This window comes from Myodes glareolus, chromosome 6 (genome assembly GCF_982192425.1).
Source record: "Myodes glareolus chromosome 6, mMyoGla1.1, whole genome shotgun sequence".
Classification (NCBI taxonomy): Eukaryota; Metazoa; Chordata; class Mammalia; order Rodentia; family Cricetidae; genus Myodes; species Myodes glareolus.
In genome coordinates, this window is record NC_142031.1 from 10599220 (window position 1) to 10612413 (window position 13194).

Genomic DNA, 13194 nt, shown 5'->3' on the forward strand with positions numbered 1-13194 from the left:
TGGATGTCACAACATATTATGGGGAAATATGCCAAATTCAGGCAAAAGAGTGAGAGGCAAACATCTCCCACTCTTAGGAATCCCACAAGCATCTCATGCTACACAACCGTGACTGCCTCGATGAATAAGGTACCAAGCCATGTGGCTAGCATAGACAAGAAAAATGAGCTAATATAAGTTATAAGAATTAGTTAGAAATCTAAGCTACTAGGTCAATCAGTTTATAATCAATGTAGACATCTGTGTGATTTTCTTGAGACTTAATGGTTGTGGGAACAGGCAAAACAGACACCCCAACAACAAATGGTGCCCAACGTGTGGACCACTGTATCTATATAAAGACTGACAGAGTTTGGGAAGTAATTCTAGGCAAAAAAAGAATAGAGTTAAGCACACACAGCTAATTAATAGCATCGTTTTCTCAGGTGGGCTCTGCTTGATAGAGGCAAGTGCTCTCATTCAAGTGAGGCTTCCTGATCCAGCTTTTGCTGGAAAAACCTTGCAGCTCTTTAAAGGGGTCCTGCCACAAAACACTTAAATGGTGTTGATGAAAAGCTGATCCCATGTTTTCTGTTGGTGTTGAAACACCGTAAAGTTATGGCAATGAACACAGCTCAGGCCAATACCTCTGCCATGAGGCTGGAATCTCAGAAAGCTAAGGAAAGGGCTGGATTCAGCTGTCAAAGTCACGGCTTTAATCCTCTCCATATTGCTTAGCAAATTAGAGATTCATGTGGTCAGAAAAAGAGAGATATATAGTAAAGCAAGAGTCAAAGATGAAGGAAACTTCTAAATGATTTACAGTGTGTTTAAAAATATATATAGGCTTGGCATAGAAAAAAGAAAGTTTAAAGTCTATAAAATAAAAAGAAAGAGAGTAGTTGGGTGTAGGGGCACATGACTTTAATCCCAACACTTGGGAGACAAAGGCAGAGAGATCTCTGTGAGATCAAAGAGAGGTGGGACACACCTTTAAGCAGAGCACTTGGGAGGCAGAGACAGGCAGATCTCTGTACGTTCAAGGACAGCCTGGTATACAGAGTAAATTGACCAGGACAAAGATACACCGAGAAATTCTGTCTTAAAGCCAAAAATTAAAAATAAAAATAAAAGAAATAGAGGTTAAAATAAAGCCACATAATGAAGAAAAATACACAGAGAGTCTTGATACTGTATGTTATTATGTTCTCTTTAAATTTTGAATGCTGAGGAAGGAGCAACAGCTGCTGAAAGATATATGTTTATAAATGCTGCTGAATTAATCCAAGATAGGTATTTCATAAATACCTTGACTTCAAAATTGAAGTGAAAAGATATGTTACTTTGGTGAAGAGGTTTTTCTTTTGTTTCCACAGAAAATGAGAAGCTACAGATTTATTCTGAATTTAAAAATACCATGTTTGATCAAGAAAGAACACCTGAGTAGTCTCCAGTAGAAACAGATGGCCCAGATGTCTGAGTTATACATTGAGAACAGATTCAAAACTGCTGCCTGAGATGATCAAGCCTCACAGGATACTCCAGTCAGGACTTGATCATAATTCTATATTTTCTTTAGGTCCCCATAAGATTATCAGTACCCCCAACCAGCAGGAAGTAGCCTGGAAAACTATGCCCACATTCCCCCAAAATGGACTATGGATTTTTTTTTCTTTTTTTAGTATGTTGCTTACAAGTTGTTTTGACTAATGGTCAGGAGAAAAACTAAACAAAGAATATTAGATTCAGAGTTCTTGTTATTAAAAACAGGGGGGTAAGTGGTGTGAGACAAATGTCTATATTCTGTCAATTATATTTTAAATGAATGCTGATTGGCCAGTAGCCAGGCAGGAAGTATAGGCAGGACAACCAGACAGGAAGTAGAGGCCAGTCAATGATATCAGGAGAATTCTGGGAATGAGTAAGTCCATTCCTCTGTAGTCCTGGTCCACCACGACAAGATGTGACTGCCTCACTGAATAAGGTACTGAGCCATGTGGCTAGCATAGACAAGAATAATGGGCTAATACAAGTTATAAGTGTTAGTAAGAAAATCTGAGCTACTAGGTCAATCAATGTTTATTTAAAATATAATTGACAGAAATATAGACCAACAAACAACCACAGTCTGTAGGCAGAAAATTTGAAACATACCCATGAAGGCTCAGTTTTTCCCAGTTTATTCTTTGTGAGTCCCTTTGAACTCTGCATAATTGATCCTGGGGGACCATGTTTTTCTGGAGTTCTTGACCATCTGCCTCCTACAATCATTCCTCCTCTTCTTCCCCAGTATATGTCCAAATTGTATAATTTGGTCTTAAGGTAGATTGTTTCTGTATTTTCTAAGAAACTGCAGTACCGATTTCCAAAGTGGCTGCACCAGTTTGCACTATGACCAGTACTGAAGCAGTGAAATCATTAAATTTGCAGGTAATGGAAGGTACTAGTAAAAGTTCTTCTAGTGATGTCAGACCCAGAAAGACAGACATGGTATGTGATCACTCATAGGTAATTATTAGGAGTAAGGGATAGGATAACCAAGCTATAATCCACAGCCCCAGAGAATCTAGATACCAAGGTGAGCCCAAAGAAGGACCCATGGGTTTTACTGGGAAGGGGAAGTAAAAATGGTCTCCTGGATAAACTGGGTCCTGGGTGTTGGACGATCAAGGAACGGAAAGTAGAGGGAGTTGGTTGGGCAAGCTGGATATGTGAGGTAGGTTAGAGGCAGATTGGAGTGGAACAATAATGATAGATATATCTTGATAGAAGGGGGCATTATGGGGTTGGGAAGAACCATGTTGCCAGGTTAATCTTCAGGAACCAACAAAATGGCTCCAACTAAGACTCCTAGCAATAGTAGACAGTGTGCATGAATTGAATTTCTACGGTAATCAGACATGTGACTACCCTAATTGCTATTAGAGACACTCTCCCTATTATCTAATGAAAGCAGATGCAGAGATCCACAGTCTAACACTATGCTAAGTTTGAGAGTCTTACAGAAGAAAGGGAGAAAAGACTGTATGAGATGAGTCAGATTTATCATGATGGGGAGAACCCACAGAGACAGCTGACCTGAGTTCATGGAGGCTCATGAATGCTGTACCAGCAGTGAAGGGGCGAGGTTGATCGGTAGTTAAAAATTAACCAGATTAGCTTAATATAAAATATACAGCTTTAATAAACAGAATGAAGGAAAATTTACACCACAGTCCCAACAGTTCAAGAACACAGGGGCAAAGAGAAGAAGTGGAAAAGCACTTCGATCTTTTATTTGTTTTGTGTGGCCCCAGGGGGACACACCCTAAGCAGAATGTGATTGGATGAGGTTCCCCATTATCTCCCCCTTTGTCTAAACAAGATTGAACTAAACCGAGTACAATTATATACAGCAAATATAAAATTACAAACAACAGTATTAAGCAAGAAACATATAAAAAAAGTTTTACTAAGGAGTCTAAATAATGTAGAGGGTAACTACGACTATCTAATCTTCAACTCCATCAAAGATCTTAGAAGGGAAATAATTTTACTTAAGCAGCCAGGAAGTACAAATGAGAAACCTCCAAATCATGAAACAAATGACTGAGACAACTGGCTACCTGGGAAATCACCCAAAATCTCATTTGCAATGTTGAGGCAACCAACTTTGGCTAAGGCCTAACATAACTGACATGCCATTTTCAAAGGCAAGAAACTTTTTAGAACTACCTTACAGAGAGACATTTCATTGTGTAGGCTGCTAAAATGATCCAACATACATATTCTAAAGATATCTTGACTTCAAGATTTGGGTCTGAGAATATGATGCTTTGGAAAGGAGGTCCTTCTTTTGTTTTCACAGAGGATGAGACACTGTGGATTGCTTTTATCACAATATGGTGTGATAGACCACGTCCTCCTGAATGGTTGCTGTGAACACCCTCAAAAAATTACTTCACTCAACTGCTGACTGAGATGAATCTTGCACACTGGTTATACCATGAAAGACTTGAAAAACAGCGCCCTCAGACAGCAGGAAGAAGTTTGGAGAGAAATAACTACGTTCATATTCCCAAATATTGTTTATAAATGTTCTTTTACATTTAAAGGGGGATATGATATAGATATGAATAACTTGCATTGGTATGGACTTTAAAGTCAATTTTGTTATATGTATATGCATTTCTGATCTTGATTAAGGTATTGTGATTATGTAGTTATTTAAAAATGTAATGTATAATTAGGAAATATAGGTTGTTAATGTATAATCATCAATAATAGTCAAGCTTGTAGTCATGTTAGTTAGATTTTCTAGATATATAGAGATGTATTTCAGTTAGATAGGCATTCTTTATATCTTTCAAAGACTACAGAATATGGCATTTAATGTTAACTTAGGGTTTTTCATGACAATAAGACACGTCTGCTCCTGGCAGCACCATCTACTTCAAGAGGAAGATGGGCATCAAAGAGGTTCCTTATGGAGTTTGATAGCCATTTGGGCAAGAAACTGCTCTTGCCTGGACTGTTGTATAAACTGGACACAAAGAACCTGCAGAGAGAGGACAGCTGAACTTGCCTAAAGGTAAAATTGCCTTTCAGGGTTCCTGATTCATGAAAGAATCTGTGAGACATTCTGCAGGACACAGCAGATAGTGACTGAACTGCCTTTGAAATTTCCTGCTTCATGGAAATGTCTGCTGGATAATATGGGCCTGTATACTGAAGATGGATGCCCCAATGGTACAAAAGAACTTTGGGTGACTGTCCAGGCAGCGAGATGTCTCTGTCATTTTTAGAGTTTGGAAGTTGCTTATTTCTTGTTCACTTAGGTAATAGTATATCCTTCTGAAGTCTTTGATGGAGTGGAAGAATGGTTAGTTATAGTTATAGCTTTCCTTAGTTATGATAAAAGATAAAGTAGATATAAATATTGTAACTATAATTCTTGCTTTATAACTATTTTGCTATATGTAATTTTACTATGTTAAAATGAAAGCCTTTCTTTTTTGTTTAAACAGAAAAAGGGAAAATACTGTAGGTGGGTCTTCTGTATTTTTGTTGCTTTCATTGATTAATTAATAAAAAAAACTGCTTGTCTCCGGTGAGCAGACTGCAGGCAGCTGTGATAGAAATCAGATGTGGGGACCCACTGTGTTTAATCAGCAGGGAACCCTCTGTAGAGGTCTCCAAAGGGCCTCGCGACTTTGGGTTGGGCGCCAATTGAAGGGGTGAGGTCGATTGGTAGTTAAAAATTGACCAGACTAGTTTAGTATAAAAGATACAGCTTTAATAAACAGAATGAAGGAAAACTTACACCACAGTCCCAACAGTCCAAATGCAGGGGCAAAGAGAGGAAGTGGCAAGTGCACTTAGATCTTTTATTTGTTTTGTGTGGCCCCAGGGGGACACACCCTAAGCAGAATGTGATTGGCTGACGTTCCCATCACAGCAGTTACAGAGCCTGCATGTATCCAACCAAGGCTCTTTGCATGTGTGTGACAATCATGTAGCTTGGACGTGTCCAAGCACAGTGAGATCAAGCCTATTCATGGTGCTTAGCTGGCTTTTGGTAACCTGTCCCACACACTGGATTACTTCACCCTGCCTGGACATAAGGGCAGGAGTTTGAACATGCCTGAACTTCATATGCCATTTTTTGTGCAAGCCCATGAGAGGCCAGCCCCCTTCTGCATGGAGATAGAGGAGAAGCAGATGGGGAGTGGGGTCAGGAGAAAGAGACAGGAGGAGAGGAAAAAAGACAAAGTTTTGGTGTGTAAAATAAATGAAAAAATGCTATTTAAATAAAATAAAAATAAATTTCTGACAAATGCAAATGGAGACTTCTCTTTTGTTCTTGGCTGCCCAGCCTGAATAATCACACAGAAAGTATATCAATTACATTACTGTTTGACTGATATCTCAGGTGCATTTCTATTTTTTACTCTTTTTTTGTTTTTTGAGACAGGGTTTTTGTGGCTTTGGAGCCTGACCTAGAACTAACTGTGGTAGATCAGGCTTGCCTTGAGCTGACAAAGATCCATAGTTCTTATATATTAAATTAAGACATTTCTATCAATCTATATAACACCACAAGGCTGTGGACTAATGGTAGGTGTCTTTCTCCTTTAGCAGCTACGTGGTTTCGTCTTGACTCTGCCTGCTCTCTCTATATATCTCTTTCAGCCTGTCTATATTTTGCCCTTCCATAGGTCAAAGCAGCTTTATTCATTAACCAATAAAGGCAACAGATATACAGAAAGACATCCCACATCATCACCCTTTTTCTGCCTAATTAAAAAGGATGGTTTTAACTTTAACATAGTAAAATTATATATACAAAACAGTTATGAAACAAGAATTATAGTTACAATATTTAGTTCATTTACATTTGGCAAATTAAGGAAAACACTCTATCATCTATTCTATTTTGTGAGTCTAAAGTTTTATAACTAATTTATCTTTTATCATAACTAAGGAAAACTATAACTATCTGTCTTCAAGTCTTCAAAGACTTTAGAAAGGCATTATATTACCTCAGTGAACAGGATTTGCTTCATCAACAACTTCTTAAACTCTAGAATTAACAGAGGCATCTCACTGTCTGGACAGTCACCAAAGTTCTTCTGCAACGTTGGGGCATTCATCCTTGGCATACAGGTCCATAATATCTGGCAGACTTTTCAGTGAAGTAAGAAATTTGAAGCTCTGTTCTGCCTAGTGTTGTTAAAGTACATCAGCTGTCTTTTTCTGTGTCCTGAACAAAGCCTGATCATTTCTTATGTGAATTAGGAACCCTAAAGGACCATCTTTCCTCTGGAAAGTTCAGTAGTCACTTACCTGTATGCTTTGCATGTCCAATTCAAAGCCAACAATCAATCAGTTCATGCAAGAACAGATTTTTGCCCAAATTGCTAGCTTTGTCACACTAAAGTCAAATTCCATAATGAGTTTCTTCAAATTCCATCAACCTCTCTGAAGTAATTAGTGTTGCCAGAGACAGGCCTGTCTCACTGTCAAGAAAAGTCTAAGTTCTTAAAACATTTTTAATGTCATTTCTGTAGGTCTTTGAAGTGTGGAAGATTATCTACCTAACAGAAATATATGTCTATATATCTAGAAAACTTAAGTAACATGACTACAAGCTTGACTATTATAAATTACTCTCTATTAATCTGCTTTTCTTAATTATACATTACATTTTTAAATGATCTGTACAAACACATATACCTTAAACACGACAGAAATACATATACACAGTGTACCAAAATTGACCTTAAATCTGTATCAATAGACAAAGATCCATACCAATACAAAGTATTCATGTCTGTATCATATGCTCCTGTATCTTTCATTTCTTTTGGAAAATGACTGTGACCATTTTAGTATTTATGCTCAATCCTTTTAAATGAAAACAAACATTTATAAAAATAGCCTTTTTAGGAATTTGAGCATTGCTTTCTCCAAACTGCTTCCTGTTGTCTGTTGGTTGAAGATGAATGTTAAAAAGAAATACCACACAAGCTCAGAAATGAGCATAATAAAGGATTATTTATTTAGGGTTAGACTCACAGATCACAGTCCTCTGCACAAAATGGGGAAACAGGAACCAAATTCAGCAGCTGGAAGAGAAAGAGCAGTGCAAGCTTTACATTAGCATTTAGAGTATAAAAAGCCACAACCAAGTAGGCTGGTAACTTAAAGGCTAATGGCTGAATAATTTCCTACTGCACCTCCCCTTTTTGTTTAAATAAGAGAGTTCTAAGCCTAATACAAAATTATATAAGTAATGTTGGAGGCAGGTGCTGAAATTTTCCTGGTAGGCCAAAACCTCATGGTGATACACAGATTAATAGAAATGGTTGAATTAAGATGTAAGAGTTCACCAATAAGACGAAAGAGCTAATGGGCCAAGCAGTGATTTAATGAATACAGTTTCTGTGTGATCATTCTGGTTCTGGCTGACTGGGACGAATAAGTTACTCCCTGCAAATATTGTCACCCCATGTGGCCAACAAAAATCCATGTAAAAACCTGAGAAATTTTAAAAATTAATTCTCCACACAAAAGAACAGGGTTAAGCATGGTTTGCTAGCAGCGTTTTCTTGGATGGGCTCTGTTTGCTAGAAGCAGAGGTATGGCTCCTTTAAGAGATGATTTTCTGATTCAGCCATAGCAGGAAAAAAGCTATGTGGTTTTAAAATGTGGCTTCTTTGACTGTGCTGCCAGCGCGAGCTCTGGCTATGAAGCATTTCAATGGCAATTATGGGACTGGGTGTTTGTGTGCCACTTGGGGTTGGAAGGAAAGTAGCTGAAACCATGCCCATGGCTTTGGGTTCCCTGCCTGGACAGGTAGTGTGATTGGATCTACTACACATGAACATACAGGAGGGCAGGGCAGATTCCTGCCACCATACACAGATATATTTCCAGGCCACACAGTGTGCTGCATGGCAGACTTAGCTACTACTCAGATAAAAAAGGTTTATGTACTGCACGCTCCTTCTTGGAGTTGGAGTGTTGGGCACGGCTCCTGCCTGGTGGCCCCAGAGCTAACTGTGGCCATGCTCCCACCATTTTAAAATTGGAGATGGGTGGAGCCAGCATTCAGAGCAGCTGCAACCACGCTGCTTACCATTTTAAAAGCTCTTCAACACAAGAGAGAATTACAGATAATGCAATAAGGACAAATTCAGACATAAAAGAACTCTAAATGGGTCACAGTGTTAGAAAAATGTATATAATCTTGGAAGAGAGGAAAAAAACATAGAGAGTTGAAAAAGAAGTAAAAAGAAGTCTTTATAGAGGCAGAGTACAGACAGTCATAGATCACAAGGAGTAAGGAAAAATAAGCCACATAAAGATGGAAAATTCACAAAGAGTCTGGATTATGTATATTATTGTGTTATCTTTGAATTTTTTTTGACTGTGTATGAACCAAGTACAGAGAGACATTTCATTGTATGGACTGCTAAGTTAAACCAACATAAAGGTATCCTGATTCCAAAATTTGAGTCTGAGGTATGTCACCTCAGCCCACTGGCACCCTTTTATCCAAGGAGTCTGGGATGTTTGGTTGGAAGGCCCCCTCACCTAGGAGTTGCTCCAGTTCAGACTCCACCTCCAAGACAGTCTGCCAAAAGGTGACACCTCCCCAGAGAGGGTCAAGACCACTCCCACAAGATATTGAAACTGCCCCCTCCCAGAGAATGAACATGTGGTCTTTCCAGTTCTCCTCCCCCCGCCCCCCGTCTCCATGTGTTTCCTGAGGGCCATCAGGGAGCACTGGGATCCATTAAATCTGGACTTTTTAAAAAAAATTGGTTTGATTTGGGTTATTATATTAGTGGAGAGACTTATTGAACTGGAAAACATAGAGATTAAAGGTGTGTTCCATCAACAAACTTTCTGATTCTCTGATTCTTCCAATATTTTTACCCCTCTTTTCTGCAGTGCTCCCTGAGTTGTCTCTTGGGAGTAGTTTTGTTGTTGTTATTGTTGTTGTTGTTGTTAAGATTTATTTACTCATTATGTTTACAATGTTCTGTTTGCATGTATGTCTGCACACCAGAAGAGGCCACCAGATCTCCTTATGGATGGTTGTGAACCACCGTGTGGTTCCTGGGAATTGAACTCAGGACCTCAGGAAGAGCAGTCAGTGCTCTTTTTATTTTTATTTATTTATTTTTATTGATTTATTGAGCTCTACATTTTTCTCTACTCCCCTTCCTGCATCTTCCCTCCCATTTAACCCTCTCTCAAGGTCCCCTTGCTCCCAATTAACTCAGGAGATCTTGTCTTCTTCTACTTCCCAAGTTGACTAGCTCCATGTATGTCTCTCTTAGGGTCCTCATTGTTATCTAGGTTCTCTAGGATTGCGATTTGTAGGCTGGTTTTCTTTGCTTTATATTTAAAAACCACTTATGAGTGATAATTGTTTTCCTGGGTCTGGGTTACCTCATTCAAAATGATGTTTTCTAGCTACATCCATTTTCCTGCAAAATTCAAGATGCTGTTATTTTTTCTGCTGTGTAGTACTTCATTGTGTAAATATACTACATTTCCCTTATCGATTCTTCCGTCAAAGGGAATTTAGGTTGTTTCCAGATTCTGGCTGTGACAAATAATGCTGCTATGAACATAGTTGAGCACAAGTCGTTGTGGCATCATTGAGAATCTTTTGGATATATACCCCAAAATGGTATAACTGGGTTTTTAGGAAGGTTGTTTCCTAATTTTCTGAATAATTGCCTCACTGATATCTAAAAGGGATGTACCAGCTTGCACTCCCACCATTAATGCAAGAGTGTTCCCTTTTCCCCACAACCTCTCTAGCATAAGTTGTCATCACTGTTTTTGATCTTGGCCATTCTTACAGGTGTAAGGTGGAATCTCAGAGTTGTTTTGATTTGTATTTCTCTGATGACTAAGGATGTTGAATATTTCCTTAAGTGTCTTTCAGACATTTTAGATTTCTCTGTTGAGAGTTCTTTGTTTAGCTCTGTATTCCACTATTTTACTGGATCATTTGTTCCCAATTTCTTGAGTTTTTTCTATATTTTGGAGATCAGTCTACTGTCTGATGAGAGGTTGGTGAAAATCTCTTCCCATTCTGTAGGCTGTCATTTTTGTCTTGTTGACCATGTCCTTTGCTTTACAGAAGCTTTTCAGTTTTAGGAGGTCCCATTCATTAATTGCTTCTCTCAGTGTCTGTGGTACTGGAGTTATATTTAGGAAGTGGTCTCCTGTGCCAATGTGTTCAAGTGTACTTCCCACTTTCTCTTCTATGAGGTTCTGTGTGGCAGCCAGTGTTCGTAACCTCTGAATCATCTCTCCAATCCCGAATGGACTGTTTTGTAGAAGCATTAACCGGGACAGAGTGCCATGACTCTGCATTTTGATTTGTATATTTTTGTTATGGTCTTTGTATATTACAAAGTAGTTTCCTTGATGAAGTGTAAGAATACACTTATAAAGACAAATAGATAAAAGGCCAATGTTTATAGGGTATTGTTAGAAATTGTACTCAGCAAATTAGTGGCTATTGATTCTCCTAAATAGTCAGTCGTGACAGCATCAACACAGGTAACATTATATTGATTAAACAGGTTTTATTTAGGAATATATGTGCAAATGCATATATGCATGCATTAACAATTAGTGAGAGAAAAGGACATGAACTTGATGGGAGGGCTTGATGGGATGAAAGGAAAGGGTCAAATGATATAATTAAATTATAATCTTACAAAAACAGAAGAAAATTACTGACCTAGACAAGCATATTTGACCATTAACAATAGAGTAGGCTAGAGGGTGAATGCTTCCATACCCTCATCAGTGTCAGATGCAGGAAGACAAGCAGTTTTTTCATAAAAGCCCAGGTTATATCCTGGGTTCTAAATTATACAGTATTCATAGCACTATTCCTATTTCCCCTCTTCCTACAAAATTGAAATCTCTTAAAGAAATTTCTTAAAGAAATCTCTTAAAGAAATCTTAAATCTTTATCTTAAATCTTGAAGAAATCTCTTAAAGAAAGCCAAGAAAACCACGAAAAAACAATCAAATAACCAGATAAACAATTTAAATAGACCTAAAACCCCTAAAGAAATGTGTAAATGTTTAGGTTTGTGATTCCTTTAAGATTGCTTATCAGATTACCTTTGAAGGTAAGTAATAAAGTGATTGGTTCTTTCTTGTAACCACAATACACAGCCTGCCAGTGAGGAATACTTTACTTAGATGCTGTTACTCTCTAACCCCATAACTGTGGGTCCACCATCCTGGAACTTCTGTGAGCTCAGGTAAGCTGTCTCTGTGGGTTCCCCCATCATGATTCCCCTGGCTCATAGAGTCCTTTCCTCTTTCCTTCTAGAAAACTCTCCAGCTCAGCACAGGGCTTCTCTATGGATCTCTGCATCTGCTTCCCTGTTACTGGATAGCAACTAGGGTAGTCACCAGTCAGATCAGAGTAGATAGCCAGTTCAGGCACACTCTCTACTATTGCTAGGAGTTCTGCTTGGGGCCATTTTTGTAGGTTCCTGAGGATTACCCTGACCTCAGAATTCTTCCCCGACCTCAGGGTTCTTCTCAACCCCATAATGGCCCCTGCTATCAATACGTCACTTTTCTTACTCTTACCCCCTATACTGCCCCTAACCTACCTAACACAACCAGCCTACCCATCTACTCTCTCCACTTCTAATCCCTCTCCCCACCCCAAAGGCCTCAGTTTACCCAAGAGATCTTGTCTACTTCCTCTTCCCAGTAACATCTATGAGTCTCTCTTTCGACCTACCTTGTTATCTACATTTTCTGGGTCTGTGGATTGTAGTTTGGTTGTCCCATACCTTACTCCTAATAACCACCAATGAGAGATAACATACTATATTTGTCTTTCTGAGTATGGGTTATCTCACTCAGGATGATTTTTTTTTTTTTTTAGTTTTATCCATTTGCCTGAAAATTTAATGATTTCCCTGCCCCTCTGCTGGTTGGAGTGAAAACTTGTGCAGCCATTTTGTAAATCAGTATGACAGTTTCTTAGAAAACTGATAAACAGTCTACCACAAGACACAGTAATATCAGTTTTGGGCATATTCCCAAAGGCTGCAAAATCATACCACAAAGACATTTGCTTACCTATGTTCATAGTAATATTATGCACAATAGCTAGAATCTAGAAACAATCTAGATGCCTCCCAATAGAAGAATGGATGAGGAAAATGTGGTCCATCTATACAAAATGGTACTACTTAGTGGTAAAAAAAAATTATGGAGGTTCTTAAAGATGAAGCTTATATATCCTTTAAAGAAATCCAGGAAAAGGATTATCAGAAACAAGAAGCTGAATTACTCAGTTTACTAGGGTAGAAAAAAGCACAAATGATTAAAACAGAAGCAAAAATCAGTGAAATTATTCCTAATTCTTTTGCTATACTCATAGTTCAGTGCCTAGTCCAATCAATACCACAGAGAGTTCCTCTTGTTGCTGATAGAAGCAGACACAGAGATGCACAGTTAAACATTAAGTGGAGTACTGGGAACCATGGGGGGAAAAGGAAGGATTGAAGGATGCAACAGAATTAAGACAGCAGAAAAACATGACTCCCAAGTTCAAGCAAGTAGGGCTCTTGGGGGCTCACTAGCTAATGTATACATCTTATGTTGTATTCTAATAGGTGGTTTTGTCCCAAAACTATAGCTGTCACTTTCAATTTATGAAATAGT